The following is a 19517-nucleotide window of genomic DNA, read 5'->3' as shown; positions in this document are numbered from 1 at the left end:
GTTCTTACATGCGTGAGAGATGGTGTGACTTTAGCACAGTTTCATGTATGTGAAGGAAGAGGTGATGCAAAGGAGAAAATTAATGATGGCACATTGCTCAATTAGAATGAATTCACACTCTCCCCACATATGAAGCAGAATTTATTCTGCTAGAGCTGTAATATTATAAATAATTGTTTAGATACTAAATGTGAATACTGACAAACAGGAATATCTGTTTCCACCGTTTTTTGGTATAAAATGTAGGTTTGCTGTAAAATGAAGTTATTATTTCAATGTACAGTTCACTCATCATTTTACATTAAAACTTGAATGATTTACATATTTATATCTTGACAAAGTATTTGAAACCTAATTTACTTTCTATACAAGGGTAGATAGGTAAATATCTTTATAATTCCACAAAAAAATCAGCTCTTGCTGCCATGAAGCCGTCCCTAAGTCTGTTCCTCAGAAAGCATCTCATGGATAGACTTGAGAAGTTGGAGTTGTTTTGGGTGGAGAAGAGGAGATTTGATAGGAGGTGTTCAACATCACAAGGGTTCTGGGCAGAGTAGATGGGGAGAAACTGTTCCCATTGGCAGAAAGGTAGAAAACCAGCGGACACCAATTTAAAGTGATTGGCTAAATGACCAGAGATGACGTGAAAAACATTTCCACACAATGAATTGCTCCATCTGGATAACCCAGACTGAGTTTGTGGTGGATGAACAATCATGGCTTTCCAAAGGGAATTGAATAATTATCTGAAAGAGAACATTTTCAGGGCTATGGGAAAGGTAGAGGAGTGAGGCAGAGGAACGGACACAACAGGAGTGAGCCAGAGGACACGGACACAACAGGAGAGAGGCAGAGGACACGGACACAACAGGAGTGAGGCAGAGGACACGGACACAACAGGAGAGAGGCAGAGGACACGGACACAACAGGAGAGAGGCAGAGGACACGGACACAACAGGAGTGAGGCACAGGACACGGACACAACAGGAGTGAGGCAGAGGACACGGACACAACAGGAGTGAGGCAGAGGACACGGACACAACAGGAGTGAGGCAGAGGACTGATGTGTTGGGTGTTCTGGATCACATACAGGTCACCAACACATGAAATAGTGCAACACTATTTTATTGAATCATTAACTGTTTAACATACTCAGACTGTGGGTTAACACGATACTAGCTTTAACTAAAGACCTTTGCCTTGTCCTAACCAGTCGATGCACTCAGCACAAGGTGAATGTCTGTGTTACAGGCTGTGAGCTCTGTCCTCCTAGCTAGCTGCAACTCGAATGAGCGGGAACTCTGATGCCCTCTGTCTTTATAGTGCGTGTGCTCTAACTGGTGATTGGCTGCGGTGTTGTGTGTGTTGATTGGTCCCACTGTGTGTCCATCAATGTGTGTCTGCACCATGATATACTGGTGTATATTATGACATCCCCCCTTTTATAAAAGAATGTACCTGCGTGGCAATAAATAGTGTGTGGTGAATGTCCCTGACTACATGTGTGCGAAATATTTACAGGACTATGTACATGAGAACTAAGCTATTTACATGGGAAGGTGCCTGGTGCATAAAAACAGTGTCACAAGAATAACAAGATGAACACTATGTACAAACTACGTAAATGATTAAACGGAAGAACAGAACAAATCAGAAAGTCCATAAGTCCACAAAGTTCACAAATTAAGTCTCTGAGGTGGGCGACGAATTCTGGTTGACCGCCTCAAGGGTGGGTCGAGAGCCGCCGGCTGAGGAGCGGGCTGGACTGCGTCAGAGTGAGGAGGATGCAGAGTGACCGGAATCTCTGCATAGTCCAGGTCAGGGTCAGCAGGAGGGCGAGGCGACAGTGGAGGATCACGTAGCGAGCGCAGGACGAGATGAAGGGCACGTCGATTGCGGCGCATAATGGAGCCACCTGGTAGACGAACCAGGAACGAGCGGGGGGCCACCTGCCGAATAACCACAGCGGTTGCAGACCAGCCACCATCCGGAAGATGGACGCGGACATTGTCATCTGGAGCCAGAGCAGGGAGATCAGCTGCACGGGAGTCACGTGCCGCCTTGTGCTGTGCACGAGACAGCTGCATCCGGCGAAGGACGGGAACGTGGTCGAAGTCTGGGACATGAATGGATGGCACCGTCGTCCTCAGCTGAGCAGCTGGGCTGGCGACAGGCCCGTGGAGAGTGGGGCGGAGCGATAGGCCAGCAAGGCGAGGTAGAAATCGGACCCAGCATCGGCAGCCTCGCAGAGGAGCCGTTTGACTATATGGACGCCCTTCTCCACTTTGCTGTTGCATTGGGGGGTACAGGGGACTGGATGTCACATGCACAAAGTTGTACCTCCTGGCAAAGTTGGACCATTCCTGGCTTGCGAAGCAGGGGCCATTGTCCGACATCTCCGTGAGTGGGATGCCGTGTCGAGCAAAGGTGGCCTTACAGGCACGGATGACTGCAGACGATGTGATGTCGTGCAACCGTATCACCTCCGGGTAATTTGAAAAGTAGTCCACAATCAGGACATAGTCCCTGCCCAGCGCATGGAACAGGTCGATGCCCACCTTGGTCCAAGGGGATGTGACCAACTCATGGGGCTGTAGGGTCTCACATGGTTGGGCCGGCTGGAAGCGCTGACAAGTGGGGCAGTTGAGCACTGTGTTGGCTATGTCCTCATTAATGCCGGGCCAGTACACTGCCTCTCGGGGCCCGTCGGCAGCACTTTTCCACGCCAAGGTGGCCCTCGTGTAGCTGTTCCAGGACGAGCTGGCGCATGCTCTGCGGGATGACAATGCGGTCCAGTTTCAGAAAAACCCCGTCTACTACCGCCAGATCATCTCTGACATTATAGAACTGCGGGCATTGGCCCTTGAGCCACCCGTCTGTTAGGTGGCGCATGACACGCTGTAGCAGGGGGTCAGCCGCTGTCTCGCGGCGAATTTGGACGAGGCGTTCATCCGTGACAGGTAGATTGGAGGCCACGAAGGCCACATGGGCGCCAACCTGGCAGACGAATCCCGCTGGGTCACACGGAGTGTTGACTACCCTGGAGAGAGCGTCGGCAATGATGAGGTCTTTGCCTGGGGTGTATACCAGCTGGAAGTCATATCGCCGGAGCTTGAGAAGAATACGCTGGAGGTGAGACGTCATATCGTTCAAGTCTTTCTGTATTATATTGACCAGCGGGCGATGGTCGGTCTCGACGGTGAATTGGGGAAGTCCGTACACATAATCGTGAAACTTAACCACACTGGTCAGAAGGCCCAGGCACTCCTTTTCTATCTGCGCGTAGCGCTGTTCCGTGGGGGTCATGCGCGTGACGCATATGCAACGGGGGCCCATGATGAGGCCTCATCACGTTGCAGGAGCACTGCCCCAATGCCAGATTGGCTGGCATCGGTCGAAATTTTGGTCTCTTTTGCTGGATCAAAGAAAGCTAACACCTGATGTGTTGGGTGTTCTGGATCACAAACAGGTCACCAACACTGGAAGTGGTGCAACTCTATTTTATTATAAGGTTAACTATATTAACATACTTGAACTGTGGGTAAATGCAATACCAGCTTTAACTGTTGACCCTTGCCTAGTCCTAACCAGGTGATGCACTCAGCACATGGTGACTGTCTGTGTTGCAGGCTGTGAGCTCTGTGCTCCGAGCTGGCTGCTACTAGAATGACCCGGAACTCTCCTGTCCCCTGTCTTTATAGTGCGTGTGCTCTCACTGGTGATTGGCTGTGGTGTTGTGTATGTTGATTGGTCCCACTGTGTGTCCATCAGTGTGTGTCTGCACCATGATATACTGGTGTATATTATGACAAGGACACGGACACAACAGGAGTGAGGCACAGGACACGGATACAACAGGAGTGAGCCAGAGGACACGGACACAACAGGAGTGAGCCAGAGGACACGGACACAACAGGAGTGAGGCACAGGACACGGATACAACAGGAGTGAGCCAGAGGACACGGACACAACAGGAGTGAGCCAGAGGACACGGACACAACAGGAGTGAGGCACAGGACAAGGACTCTAGAGGTTGAATAGCTTCCTTTGTACTTCAGCCTCACTCTAATTCCACTAATTAGCACAGGCATATAATGTGCACGATATGGGCTGGTGAGACACCAAAGGAGAACTATAGCTTCACAACACATCAGCACGTTTCACAGGCCCGAATCATGTCCAGTTTGCTGATTCTGTGGTTTTTATCTGCACACTACACAGGACTTAAAGAATGCACACATTTCAGGAATGTGTGGAATTAGCAGTCCAGCCTTTCAAGCCATTAATCTCAGTGCATTTAGGGCAAACATAGAATCATAGAATTCACAGTGCAGAAGGAGGCCATTTGGCCTATCGAGTCTGCACAGGCCCTTGGAAAGAGCACCCTACTTACTTATTTACCTTACTTAAATACTTCCATTAACGGGAGCAACACCATAGTTTCACTGGTGGTCTAGTGGTTAGGATTCGGCGCTCTCACTGCCGCGGCCTGGGTTCGATTCCCAGTCAGGGAATGACGCTTTATTAAGGGCAGCACGGTAGCATTGTGGATAGCACAATTGCTTCACAGCTCCAGGGTCCCAGGGTCGATTCCGGCTTGGGTCACTGTCTGTGCGGAGTCTGCTCATCCTCCCAGTGTCTGCGTGGGTTTCCTCCGGGTGCTCCGATTTCCTCCCACAGTCCAAAGATGTGCAGGTTAGGTGGATTGGCCATGATAAATTGCCCTTAGTGTCCAAAATTGTCCTTAGTGTTGGGTGGGGTTACTGGGTTATGGGGATAGGGTAGGGTATCGTTATTCTTGTGACACACTGTTTTTATGCACCAGGCACCTTCCCATGTAAATAGCTTAGTTCTCATTGGGTACCTTGGGTAGGGTGCTCTTTCCAAGAGCCGGTGCAGACTCGATGGGCCGAATGGCCTCCTTCTGCACTGTAGATTCTATGATCACATCACTGCTGCTCTCGACAATTATTCCCAACTTCACATATTACAGCCGAGGTTTATGGAACAGGGAAAGGTTGATGTTTGAAAATGAACTCCACAAACACTGGGGTGAGAGAGCATGGCTTCTTGACCTTCAAACATCTGTAAAGAATGGGGGAAAGTAATGGGGGGGTGGGGTACAGTAGGAGGGGCTCCAGAGAGGCGCGAGTCAGAGAAGCACAGGGTTTACCGCCCCCTCCAGGCAGCAGTGATGGAGGCCCGTTGCTGCCAATGAGGTTTCTTGTTTATGGAGTTTAATCCGGACAAATGTGAGGTAATGCATTTTGGAAGGTCTAATACAGGTAGGGAATATACAGTGAATGGTAGAACCCTCAAGAGTATTGACAGTCAGAGAGATCTAGGAGTACAGGTCCACAGGTCACTGAAAGGGGCAGCACAGGTGGAGAAGGTAGTCAAGAAGGTATACGGCATGCTTGCCTTCATTGGCCGGGGCATTGAGTATAAGAATTGGCAAGTCATGTTGCAGCTGTATAGAACCTTAGTTAGGCCACACTTGGAGTATGGTGTTCAATTCTGGTCGCCACACTACCAGAAGGATGTGGAGGCTTTAGAGAGGGTGCAGAAGAGATTTACCAAGATGTTGTCTGGTATGGAGTGCATTAGCTATGAGGAGAGGTTGAGTAAACTTGGTTTGTTCTCACTGGAACGAAGGAGGTTGAGGGGCGACCTGATAGAGGTCTACAAAATTATGAAGGGCATCGACAGAATGGATTGTCAGAGACTTTTTCCTAGGGTAGAGGGGTCAATTACTAGGGGGCATAGGTTTAAGGTGCGAGTGGCAAGGTTTAGAGGAGATGTACGAGGCAAGTTTTTTTACACAGAGGGTAGTGGGTGCCTGGAACTCGCTACCGGAGGAGGTGGTGGAAGCAGGGACGATAGTGACTTTTCAGGGGCATCTTGACAAATACATGAAGAGGATGGGAATAGAGGGATACGGACCCAGGAAGTGTAGAAGATTGTAGTTTAGTCGGGCAGCATGGTCGGCACGGGCTGGGAGGGCCGAAGGGCCTGTTCCTGTGCTGTACATTTCTTTGTTCTTTGTTCTTTGTTTTGTCATTCACACCCTTTGCTGCCGGACACCCCATTGCGGGTGGGTTACCTTTGGCAACTCCAGAGGATTCCGCTGGCGGAAATGGGCGGGAAATCCAGCCGTCGATGTGCCAATGGGCAGTTTGTATTGGAAGAGGATGAACTTACAGAGAGAGAAAAGGTTGTGTTGAGGAAAGGGCATTTTGAATTCAGTGCAGACAAGAGGAGCTGAGAAGGTCATGGATAAAAAGAAAATCAAATCTAACGCAGTCTGAGATTAACCACATCCTCTTGTATTGTATTACTGCCACTTTCAATAAAAGCTGCCTTATAGCAGTTTATTTGTTCTAATGAATGGTTTGCCATAGGCATCGGTGCTGGGGCCTGAAGTCCTTATAATTTCTATAAATGACTTGGATTAAGGGCCGAATATGTGGTAGCTAAATTTACTGAAGGTAAATGGAAGAGTAAGTTATGAAGAGGACACAAGGAGGCTACAAAGAGATATAGAGAGGATAAGTGAGTGGGCAAAGATTTAACAAATGGAGAATAATGGAGAAAAACATGAAATTGCTCATTTTGACAGGAAAAATAAAAAAGGAATATTAATAATCGCTGATTGTCACAAATAGGCTTCAATGAAGTTACTGTGAAAAGCCCCTCGTCGCCACATTCCGGTGCCTGTTCGGGAAGGCCGGTACGGGAATTGAACCCACGCTGCTGGCCTTGTTCTGCATTACAAGCCAGCTGTTTAGCCCACTGTCTAAATGGCGAGAGATTGCAGAGCCGAGATGCAGAGGGATCTGGGAGGCCTAACGCAAAACGTTACTATGTAGGTACAGCAAGTAATGACAAAAGCAAACAGCATCTTGTGGTAGCTGGAGGCAATCCCAGAAACATCGGACTTTAGATTCCATTCGCTGAATTGTGCCCCAAATCATAGAAACATAGGAGCTGGATTTTGCCATTCGGTCCTTCAAGCCTGTTCCATCATTCATTATGATCATGGCTGATCATCCAACTAAATAATCTATCTCTGCATTTCCCCCATATCCTTTGATCCCTTTTGCCCTCAGTGCTATATCGAACTCTTTCTTGAAAACATACGATATTCTGGCCTCAAATACTTCCTGTGGTCGTGAATTCTACAGGTGACCACTCTCTGGGTGAAGACATTTCTCCTCATCTCAGTTCTAAATGGTCTACCCTGTACCCTCAGACTGTGACCCCTGGTTCTGGACACCCCCACTATCAGGAACATCCTTCCTGCATCTACCCTGTCCAGACCTGTTAGAATTTGATAGGTTTCTATGAGATCCCCTCCTTGTTTTAATAAACTCCAGTAAATATAATCTTAATCAAATCTTTCATGCGTCAGTGTAGGCTTGATGGGCTGAAGGGCTTCTTCTGCACTGTATTATTCTGTGATTCTGTGAAATATCTCCTCATATGGCACACCCACCATCCCTGGAATCAGTCTGGTAAACCTTCGCTGCTCTCCCTCGAGAGCAATAACATCCTTCCTCAGAGAAGGAGACCAAAACTGCTCACAATATTCCAGGTGTGGCCTCACCAAAGCCCTGCATTATTGCAGCAAGATAGCCCTGCTCCTGCACTCGAATCCTCTCGCAATGAAGGCCAGCATACCATTTGACTTCTGTACCTGCGCGCTTACCTTCAGTGACTGATGTACGAGGACACCCAGGTCTCGTTGCACTTTCCCCTCTCCTAAATTATGGCCCCTCAGTTAATAGTTTGCCTTCTCGTTTTTGCTACCAAAGTGGATAACCTCACATTTATCCAAATTATACGGCATCTGCCATTCATTTGCCCTCTCACTCAACTTGTCCAAATCACACTGGAGGATCTCTACATCCTCCCATCCAACTTGGTGTCATCCAATTTGGAGATATTACATTTTGCTCCCTCCTCTAAATCTTAATATACATTGTGAATAGCTGGGGTCCCAGCACCGACCCTGCAGTACTCCACTAGTTACTGCCTGCCAATTTGAAAAATACCTATTTTCTACTCTTTGGTTCCTGTCTGCCAACCAGTTTCTATCCATTTTGTTAATCCGTGAGGCGTGGTCATCTGTGTGTGTGTGTTGGGGGTGGGGGAGGGGGCACGGGGAGGGTGCTAAGTATATTGAAATGAATTCACATTTGTTAAAATGATGTTTGATGTCACCAGCATGGATCAGGGAAAATTGGGAATTGCAAGCTCTCCAGTGAGAATCGCTTTTCCCCATTCTCACAAGATTTTCTGTCAGGTTAAACATGGGCAAGGAAACGTGCTGCTGATTACCACATACCAGCTACAACAGCTGATGAATCAGTTCTCCTCCATGTTGAGCACCACTTGGAGGAAGCACTGAGGGTGGCAAGGGCTCAGAATGTACTCTGGGTGGGGGACGTCACTGCCCATCACCAAGTGTGGCTCGGTAGTACCACCACAGACTGAGCTGGCCGGGTCCTAAAGGACACAACTGCTAGACTGGGACTGCAGCAGGTGGTGAGGGAACCAACAAGAGGGAAAAACATACTTGACCTCATCCTCACCAACCTGCCTGCTGCAGATGTATCTGTCCATGACAGTATCGGTAGAAGTGACCACTGCACAGTCCTTGTGGAGACAAAGCCCCATCTTCACATTGAGGATACCCTCCATTGTGTTGTGTGGCTCTACCACCGTGCTAAATGGGATAGACTTCAAACAGATCCAGCAACTCAAGACTGGGCATCCATGAGGCTCTGTGAGCCATCAGCAGCAGCAGAATTGTATTGAACCACAATCTGTAACCTCACGGCCCGGCGTATCCCCCACTCCCCCATTACCACCCAGCCAGGGGATCAACCCTGGTTCAATGAAGAGTGAAGGAGAGCGTGGCAGGAGCAACACCAGCCATACCGCAAAATGGAGGTGTCAACCTGGTGAAGCTACAACACAGGACTACTTGTGAGCCAAACAGCATCAGCAGCAAGTAACAGACAGACCTAAGCGATTCCACAATGAATGCATTAGATCGAAGCTCTGTAGTCCTGCCCCATCCAGCCGTGAATGGTAGTGGACAATTAAGCAACTCACTGGAAGAGGAGGCTCCACAAATATCCCCATCCTCAGTGATGGAGGAGTCCAGTGCTCAATGCAAAACACAAGGCTGAGGCATTCGCACTAATCTTCTGCCAGAAGTGCCAAGTGGATGATCCATCTCAGCCTCCTCCGGAGGTCGCCAGCATTACAGATGCCAGACTTCAGCCAATACGATTCACTCCACGTGATATCAAGAAATGGCTGAAGGCACTGGATACTGCAAAGGCTATTGGCCCTGACAATATCCCAGCAATAGTACTGAAGACTTGTGCTCCAGAATTTGCCACACCCTAGCCAAGCTGTTCCAGTACAGCTGCATCACTGGCATCTACAAGGCAATGTGGTAAATTGCCCAGGTGTGTCCTGTACTCTATCATCTCGAAGGCCAAGGGCAACAGATACCTGGGAACCCCGCCACCTGGAGGTTCCCCTGCCAATCACTCACCACCCTGACTTGAAAATATACCGCCATTCCTTCACCGTCGCTGGGTCAAAATTTTGGAACTCCCTCCCTAACAGCACAGTGGGTGTACCTACACCACGTGGACTGCAGCTCATTCCAACCTTCTGAAGGGTAATTAGGAATGGGCAACCAATGGTGACCGAGCTAGCGACGCCCACATCCCATAATAATGAATAAATAATGTTTTTGCCAGCTGCTGTTTTCAGTCATAAGCTTGTGGGAGACGATTTTCTAATCTGGTAAAATTTACTGGTGGTATGAAGTCAGAACTCCACTGGTGTTCTACTGGTATTTATTTAATAGTTTCTATTTGACTTTTAATGGGGATAAATGTCAAAATTAAATGAACAAAATCAGTCAATTGTGTATACTTCAAATAGACACTTTGAGATGTATTGTCTGCTCTGCACCTGTGACTGAACTTGTAAGCTATGGCCCTGTTTGCCGTGTTCTCATTTTGTCTTTAATGTTAATAATATCAATTCTTAATGTTTTTTATAACAAAAGTATAATTTGACTTTTCTTATGAGTGTTTGGTAGCTAAAGGTCCTCAGGTCTTTAAACCCAGGATTTCACAATGGAAATTTGACAGATTAGTATTATGGAAGGGCAGCTGGGTGCTGCAAAAGATATGGAAAGGAAACAGAAAATGAACCAAAATGAATTACATTTGAATGTTGAAATGCTGTGATGTAGAAGGTAGTTTTCTGCCTGATGGCCCACACTCATCAGCAAGTCACTTATTGATGAGAGCGAGGGTTAAATTAAATTGGAGCGACCAAAGGCACCTCTACAGTTAGCTTCCGAACACCCTGTTCCCTTCATGTGTTCATGTTTAAATTTACTCCATGTGGAAATGTGTTTATCTGGTTTTAATTATGGATGGCTCTGTTAGCTGTATTAGACATATGCATCACACCAATTCTCTTTTACTTTCCTTATTTACTTCGGTGCACACTAATATTGAAATACATACATAAATGCTGAAACTATCCTCCAATCCCATGGTAATTTCATGATTTAAATGTCCCATGTATCCAGAGTAACAATACCACATACCTGCTGAATTGGTGGGTGTTTGATTGATACAAGTAGGGAGTTAATATTGCAATAGATTTGTTTAATTGATACAAGTGGGGAGTTAATATTGCAATAGATTTCACACGTCACACATCATATTTTGTGGAATGAGATTGACTTTTTCCAGTCCAGTGTTGGCCCCAGAAATATTGAAATGCAAAGTAGTGGCAATGGGGAAACATTTAAAATTAACAAACCATGTAGACAATCTGGTCATCGCAGTTGTGTGTTGAGCCAATCAATTTGCTGAATTGTCAGCAGCTCTTAGTTATACCTGAACTAAATTAATATATATGAATAAACATTAGCTCCATCGAAAGAGATCAAGTGGGAGTGTATTCCTCAGCTAACAAAATGTTGATTAGTGATAATCAGTCTGTTCATTACATTACAAGCTTCTTTGGTCAAAGGTAAAGGAATATGCTTCATGCATGTTTACTGCACTGATTAAAGAATGTTACAATCTGATCAGGATACAAACATACCAAAGAGCTTTTAGTGCAACAAATTGCTTTGAAATGCACTCAATGTTTTATGGGAAACGCAACACCCTGATCCTTAATCGTTAAGTTAAGCATATTAGTTAGGGCACCAAAAGAATTGACTTCTCTTTTCAAAACAAGAAAATAAACATTCATGTAAACCACTCAAATTGGGCCTTGGCTTAATATCTAATTCAATAGGTTTGCATTCTGGACTAAAGTATTTGCCTAAATTATGTGCCCAAGACTTGAATTGGGACTTCACCCCATAGCTTTCGAAAGAGAAGTGGACCAATAAGTGGCCTCATCTGAAAAGTAGATGTCATATTGACAGAAAATTATCCAGAATAACTTATGTTCTAATCAGAAGTCACTAACCCCCCTTAATGTTGTTTATTTGTGACCTACTAAATTAATTATACTACTACCTTCTGAAGGGTGGTCTCACCAGCAATGCTCACATCCCATATACTAATTTTAAAGAAAGGCTGTGTCATAATCTGTGGGTGAGAACTGTCAAAAGAACCCGGGTTTGATCCCGGCTCTGGGTCACTGTCCATGTGGAGTTTGCGCATTCTCCCCGTGTCTGTGAGGGTCTCACCCCCACAACCCAAAGATGTGCAGGGTAGGTGGATTGGCCACGCTAAATTGCCTCTTAATTGAAACAAAATGTATAAATTACAAAGAACTGTCAAAGACATAGGGCGGGACTCTCCGATGCCGATATCGTAATCAGCGATCGGGCAGAGAACCCTTTCCCTTCCGACGCCCGAATCAGGTGCGCTGCCAATTTGATGCCAGTTTTCGAGTCTCCGCCCCCTCTGTCATCGTGTCGCGTGCGTTGAAATGGTGTTGGAACGTCATCAGAAGGCCCTTCCTCGATGTTCCGTCCCCGATGAGCCGAGTTCCCAACCGTGTGGTTGACATGTGGTCTCAACGGTCAGGAACCCGGCGTATCCAGCGCCGCCTCACTCGGCCGGGAGCCATGCCGCTGGCCGGGGAGGCTTCTGCGAAGGCTGGGGGGACTAGTGGGGAGCGGCCAGGGGGTGGCTTGTGGGGCCGTATTTGGCAGGTCGTGTCCGCACACGGCCGGCTGGGTTCCAGGTTGTCCTGGGCCTGGACAAACTCAGAAGTGAGAATTGCATCAATGCTCCCAGATGCCAAACCCATCTGCTTATTTATTCGAGGAGGGACACACACCCACTGATTGAGAAAGTCAAAGAGCAAGTTGAGAGGATGCAGGATCAAGGGGTAATCTCTCCTGTTGCAATGCTTACAAAATGGTGGATCAAAGAGCTGCTCATCTCTTCAGTGTTTCCAGCTGCTCAGTGCTCGTGACAGTCCCAAAACCAAATGGTGAAATTAGCCTCTGTGTTGACCTGACACAGCTGAATAAAGTCACTCAGAGGAAAATATTCTGTTGATGACAGTCTGGCAAAGTTGTCCAAAAAAATGTTCTTTTTACAAAGCTGGATGCCAACACTGTTTATTATCGGCAGATCCCCTTCATCAAGAATCCAAGTTTTGATCACTCTCTTTGTTCGATTTTCTTCCAATCAAATTCCATTTGGCATTTCCACTACACCAGAGATTTTTCAGCATGTCCCCTCCAACCCACTCAAAGGCAGAGAAGGAATTATTTGTCTCATAGATGATCTGCTCATTCATGGTGTTACCAAAGGAGAATACAATCACCGAGTCCGGAGCTTCTATAAACTTTATTCTTTATTTATTAATGTCACAAGTCGGCTTACATTAACACTGCAATGAAGTTACTGTGAAAATCCCCTAGTCGCCACATTCCGGCTCCTGTTCAGGTACACGGAGGGAGAATTCAGAATGTCCAATTCACCTAACAGCACGTCTTTCGGGACTTGTGGGAGGAAACCGGAGCACCCGGAGGAAACCCACGCAGACACGGGGGGAACATGCAGACTCCGCACAGACAGTGACCCAAGCCGGGAATCGAACTGGGACACTGGCGCTGTGGAACGACAGTGCTAACCACTGTGCTACCATGCTTGAACAAGCAGGCCTCACTCAGAATGTAAAGTGCGAGTTTGGGAAAATGCTTTCAGATATTGAGGCTACATTAAAACCCAAAAAGGGTGAACATCAGAGCCCCAACATACCAAGGCGATGAAAAGAACTTCTCACTCCCAAGGGTGTTACTGACACACACGGATTTTTCGGTCAATCAGTGGGGAACGTATCTCAATCAGGCTGCCATCAAGGAAGCTTTATGAGACCATCTGAGGAAAAGTCAGCAGTGAACCTGGGGAGTGGAGCAGAAGAACATATTTAATAGGATCAAAGAGCTGTTTTCTCTTCAGATGTGCCTGCACATTATGACCCCAAACTGCCAACAATAATAACAGCTTTTGAATCAGCAATGGGGCTGGGAGACAATCTGCTACAGATCCAGGAATTGCAGGAAAAAGCCAGTATGCCATCTGTCTAGATTGTTGATGGAGATTGAAAGGCATTTTGCAATGATTGAAAAGAATGCTGTAGTGGCAACATAGGCCTGCGAGAAATTCTTATTATTACTCAATAGATTTACAGTTCAGGGTTGAGACAGAGAAACCTTTGGTTACTCTCCTGAATTCCAAGGAAATTGCTAAGTTGCAGTGTTTCTCGCTCAGCCCCATGAGCGGAGGACTCAATAACAGATTACGAGCCAGGAAAAAGTGAGACAATTGCTGATACGTTGTTGAGAGCTACAGTCACCCAGGCTACAGAACACCATTTGACATTCATCTTCGAGGTATAACCATATTCTTCATCAATAACAAGTACCATACCAGCATCGGCAAACAAACTCAGAGAAACTAGAGAAGTCCAGCTGAACATCATGATTTTAAACTTTTTTTTGATTTTGAAAAAAGGATTAACTGAGGAACAACACAAAAAAGTGAAAGTCAGGGTCATTATAATAAAATAATATAACTAAACAAATTAGGGTAAGAGAAGTAAAGTTAACGTAAGGGAAGTAAGTTAATAGCATTCTTATATAGCTTAACTTTTGTTTAAAAAAGGGAATAGCGGCTTAAGGGGAGTGATGTGGTGGCACGGTGGCGCAGTGGTTAGCACTGCTGCCTATGGCGCTGAGGACCAGGGTTCGATCCCGGCCCTGGGTCACTGTCCGTGTTGAGTTTGCACATTCTCCCCGTGTTTGCGTGGGTTTCACCCCCACAACCTAAAGATATGCAGGTTAGGTGGATTAGCAACGCTAAATTGCCCCTTAATTGGAAAAAAATAATTGGGTACTCTAAATTTTCTTTTATGAAATGGAAGGTTTAGAAGTTATAAATCAATTATGTCACAAGGGAGTTTGGCAAGGTTGAATGGGATTTATTTTAATGCAAGCACTCTGATGAATAAGGCACAAATTAAAACATAGGGGTATGATATCACATATTCTCTGAGACATCAGTGAGAGCGGGGCAGGATTGGTAACTCAATATTCCAGGATACAGAATCTTCATGCGAGATAGGGAAGGAGGTAAAAGTGGAGGGGGTCCTCAATTTTGATCAGGGAATCAACTTAAAAAACAAAATGAGCAATCACATTGCTGGGAGTGTTCTATAAGCCCCCCAACAGTCTGAGAAAAATAGAAGAGCAGATATGTAGGCACATTTCAGAGAAATATGAAATTAATAGGGTAGTGACAGTGGGGATTTCAACTTTCCCCAATATTAACTGGGGTAGTCATAGTGTGAAAGGTTTAGAGGGAGTGGAATTCTTAAAATGCATCCCAGAGAACTTTTTAAGACAGTACGTTAAAGGACCTACAAGAGGTCTTGGACTTAATTTTCAGTAACGAAGCTGGGCAGGTGGTTGAAGAATCAGTGAGGGAGCATTTTGCAGACAGTGATCATAACTCAGTTAGATTCAAGATTGTTATGGAAAAGGACAAGGATGGGCCTGAGATCAAAGTTCTAAACTGGGGGAAGGCCAATTTTAATAAGATCCGACATGATTTGGCCAGAGTGGACTGGGAGCAGACACTTTTTGGTAAATTTGTGACAGAACAGTGGGGCACATTCATGAAGGAAACAGGGAGAGTACAGAGCCAATATGTGCCAATCACGAAAAAGGGTGGGACCAACAAATCCAGTGAACCCTGGATATCGAGGGATATACAGCATTGGATCAGAAGAAAAAGGGAGGCTTATGGCAGATATTGAGAGCTCAGAACAGCAGAAGTACAAGAGGCATATAGAATCTGCAAGAGGGAACTTAAAAAGGAAATTAGGAAAGCAAAAAGGGGACATGAAAGGATACTGGCAGGTAAAATAAAAGGCAATCCGAAGTTGTTTTACAAACTCATAAAGGGAAAAAGGATAACTGGGGAAAGAGTAAAGGTAAAGTTATAATAATAATCATTGAATTGTCACAGGTAGGCTTCCATTAACGCTGCAATGAAGTTACTGTGAAAAGCCCCTAGTCACCATAGTCACCACAGTTGCAGATGCCCATAGGCGGCTTTCCCCTTTAAGGGGGAGAGCTGACAGGCGGTGGTTTAACCTGAGGGTCACCACACCTTAGACGAGGGGCAAGGTTAAGAAGGTGAGGCCTTTGTGAATAATGTGTCTATTAAGAATCCCAGGGTTAATTTATGTGTGGAGCCGGAGGATGTAGGTAAGGTTCGAAATGAGTACTTTGTGTCAAGGTTTGTGAGAGGGACAGTGTGGGTATAGAAATCAGGGAGAAGGACTGTAATAAAATTAAAGAGATTAACAGAGACAGAGAGGAGGTTCTGAGTGGTCTGGCAGGATTAAAGGTAGATAAATAACCAGGGCCAGGTGGACTGTATTCCAGGGCCAGGTGGACTGTGTTCCAGGCTGTTGAATGAGGCAGGGGAGGAAATAACACGGGTGCTGACAATAATTTTCAATTCCTCTATGGTCACAGAAGAGGTGCCGGAGGACTGGAGGATCGCCAATGTGATACCGTTATTCAAGGAGACCATAAGATGCAGGAGCAGAAGTAGCCACTCAGCCCATCGAGTCTGTTCTGCTATTTAATGCAATCATTTCTGATCTGATAATCTTCACTCCACTTTCCTGCCTTATCCCCATAACCCTTGATTCCCTCACTGATTAAACATCTGTTCAGCTCAGAAGGGAGGAAACTACAGGCCAAACCTCAGTGGTGGAGAAACTACTGGAAGCAATTCTGAGAGACAGAATAATCTGCATTTGGGGAGACAGGGATTAATTAGGAACAGTCAGCATGGTTTTGTTAAGGGACGTTTATGTTTGACCAACTTGATTGAATTTTCCAAAGAGGTGACCAGGTGTGTAGGTGAGGGAAATGCATTTGACGTTGTCTACTCGGACTTCAGCAAGGCTTTCGATAAGGTCCCACATGGGGACTGATAGCAAAGGTAAGAGCCCATGGGATCCAAGGAAATTTATCAATAATAATAATCGCTTATTGTCACAAGTAGGCTTCAATGAAGTTACTGTGAAAAGCCCCTAGTCGCCACATTCCGGCACCTGTTCGGGGAGGCCGGAACGGGAATTGAACCCATGCTGCTGGCCTTGTTCTGCATTACAAGCCAGCTGTTTAGCCCACTGTGCTAAACCAGCCCCTAGGCTGGCAAATTGGATCCAGAATGGCTGAGTGGTTGGAAGCAGAGGGTGATGGTTGCGGGGTGTTTTCCGCAGGGATCAGTGTTGGAGCCTTTTCTGTATGTGATTATATAAATGATTGAGATATGAATGTCGGAGTGTTGATCACTAAGTTCGAGTATGATGCGAACATTTGTAGGCAGTAAATAGGGCAGCACGGTGGCACAGTGGTTAGCACTGCTGCCTCACAGCACCAGGAACTCAGGTTCAATTCCAGCCTTGGGTGTCTGTCCGTGTCTCCCTGTGTCTGTGTGAATTTCCTCTGGGTGCTCCGGCTTTGTGCAGGTTAGGTGGATGGGCCATGATAAATTGCCCCTTCATCCAGGGATGTGCAGGTTAGGTTACAGGGTTATGAGTATAGGGAAGAGTAGATAGGTACAGGCTCGATGGGCCAAATGACCTCCTTCTGCACTGTTGGGATTCTAAATAATGAGGAGGATAGCCTTCGATTCCAGTCAATGCTCCGCTCCCTGAAAAGCACAGTATGCCGCATGCTGTGTGCACGGCCTCAGGCCATTACCGGAGGCCGCCCCGCGATGCTCTGCCCCGACCGGCTGAGTTCCCGACGGCGTGGGTCTCTCATGGTCTCACCCGTCGGGCACTCAGCGTAGCGGCTGTGGACTCATTCCAGCCCCACCACAGCTGGGGGAGAGCCGATCCCCGGGCAGGGGGGCTTCATTCGGGGCTGGGGGCACTGTGGGTGATGGTCCGGGGAGTGTGAGCCGGCCGAAGGGGGGACTATTTTTGCCGGCCGGGTCCGTGGGCTGAGTTCGCCATGAAGCACGGTGCGGCCGCTGCAGGTCCCCGCTGTGCGCGTGCGTGGCCACGGACCCGGCAATGCTCTGGGCTGTCTCGGCAGCTGGAGCTGGGAGCTCATCGCTGCAAGGCTGCAAACCACCCCTCGGAACAAGAAATTGGTGCCAGTTTTGCACCAGTTTTCCTGGCGTAAAACACCACCATTTTCATGCTGGCCTGGGGACTTAGTCTCCCAAACGGAGAATCCAGCCTCCTGTTTTCAGTCCATATGACACTTCAGAGCTGAGAAGATGCAGAAATGTGCTGGGTTTTATGAAGGAATGGGGCTGGTTTATAAATCTACAAAGGAATTCACACTGATTATTCAAAGAAACTTAGTTTATTTACAATAACTATTATTTCCATCACACGGTATAGATTCCAACTGGGCCGGCCTTACCGGTGCCTAACTGGCCGGTTTTACACACCCCACAACTAGACATTGTTTAGAGATCACCTGCCCCTTTAACGGGGGAGCTTGTATTCTACAAGGTTCACATGTGAAGTGTTGGGTGGTCTGCCAGACAGATGAACCAACACGGTTGTGAATGGTACAACTCAGTTTTATTTCAGACAACTATTTGCGTGGGGGGAGGGGGGGGGCATGAGGTTCTGGTCTCCGCATTATAGGAAGGACGTGGAGGCTTTGGAGCGGGTGCAGAGGAGATTTACCAGGATGTTGCCTGGTATGGAGGGAAAATCTTATGAGGAAAGGCTGATGGACTTGAGGTTGTTTTCGTTGGAGAGAAGAAGGTTAAGAGGAGACTTAATAGAGGCATACAAAATGATCAGGGGGTTAGATAGGGTGGACAGTGAGAGCCTTCTCCCGCGGATGGATATGGCTGGCACGAGGGGACATAACTTTAAACTGAGGGGTAATAGATATAGGACAGAGGTCAGAGGTAGGTTCTTTACGCAAAGAGTAGTGAGGCCGTGGAATGCCCTACCTGCTACAGTAGTGAACTCGCCAACATTGAGGGCATTTAAAAGTTTATTGGATAAGCATATGGATGATAATGGCATAGTGTAGGTCAGATGGCTTTTGTTTCGGTGCAACATCGTGGGCCGAAGGGCCTGTACTGCGCTGTATTGTTCTACGTTCTATATTTACATTGGTGAACTGTTCACTGAGGTTCGATCATGACCTTTGATTGTGTGGACCTATTCCTAATTCTGTCTTGTGGTGGCACTCAGCACATGGTGGATGTCTGAGTGGCCTGCAATGAGCTCTGTGCCCTGAGCCGTCTCCTGCTCGAGTGCCCAGGAAGTGTCGTGTTCCCTGTTTTGTACTGTGTATGCTCTTGCCTGTGATTGGCTGTCATGCTGTGTGTGTTGATTGGTCCGTTGATCTGTCCATCAGTATGTATGTATGTATGTGCTATGATGTGTGCCTGAATATCATGACAACATGGAGGTTAATTGTTCCCACCCCGTCAGATACCTGCAGATTATAACATGGCTAGATAATATGGATCAAAATAGAAGATCAGGAATAGGTGGGGGAGTGCAGGAGGATAGTGGGCGGGAGTGGGAGCCAGGAGGGTGGGGCAGGAGGAGGGTGGGGGGAGGGGGGGCAGGAGGAGGGTGGGGGAGGGGGGCAGGAGGAGGGTGGAGGGAGGGGGGCAGGAGGAGGGTGGGGGAGGGGGGGCAGGAGGAGGGGGGGTAGGGGGGGCAGGAGGAGGGTGCGAGGAGGGTGGGGCAGGAGGATGGTGGGGGGAGGGGGGCAGGAGGAGGGTGCAAGGAGGGTGGGGCAGGACGATAGTGGGCGGGGGTGGGAGCCAGGAAGGTGCGAGGAGGGTGGGGCAGGAGGAGGGTGGGGGGGGGGGGGGGGGGGGGGGCAGGAGGAGGGGTGGGGGGGGCCAGGAGGATGGTGGTGGGAGGGAAACAAATCAAGTTGGAGGACAGAATTCATGGCTAAAGCTGCCGAACTC

General features: G+C 47.3%; 1 protein-coding gene and 1 non-coding gene across 8 annotated transcripts in view; both read left to right on the top strand.

Moving 5' to 3' along the window:
- Nucleotides 1-19517, top strand: part of pcloa (piccolo presynaptic cytomatrix protein a) — a 633232-nt gene that overhangs the window by 314809 nt on the left and 298906 nt on the right. The gene's annotated exons all lie outside the window — the stretch shown is intronic.
- On the top strand, nt 4443-4514 carry trnae-cuc (transfer RNA glutamic acid (anticodon CUC)). The gene has a single exon. It is a non-coding gene; the product is annotated as a tRNA-Glu (tRNA).

This window comes from Scyliorhinus torazame, chromosome 13 (assembly GCF_047496885.1).
Source record: "Scyliorhinus torazame isolate Kashiwa2021f chromosome 13, sScyTor2.1, whole genome shotgun sequence".
Classification (NCBI taxonomy): Eukaryota; Metazoa; Chordata; class Chondrichthyes; order Carcharhiniformes; family Scyliorhinidae; genus Scyliorhinus; species Scyliorhinus torazame.
Note: the sequence above shows the minus strand (reverse complement) of the source record. Positions and strands in the feature narration are given on the sequence as shown.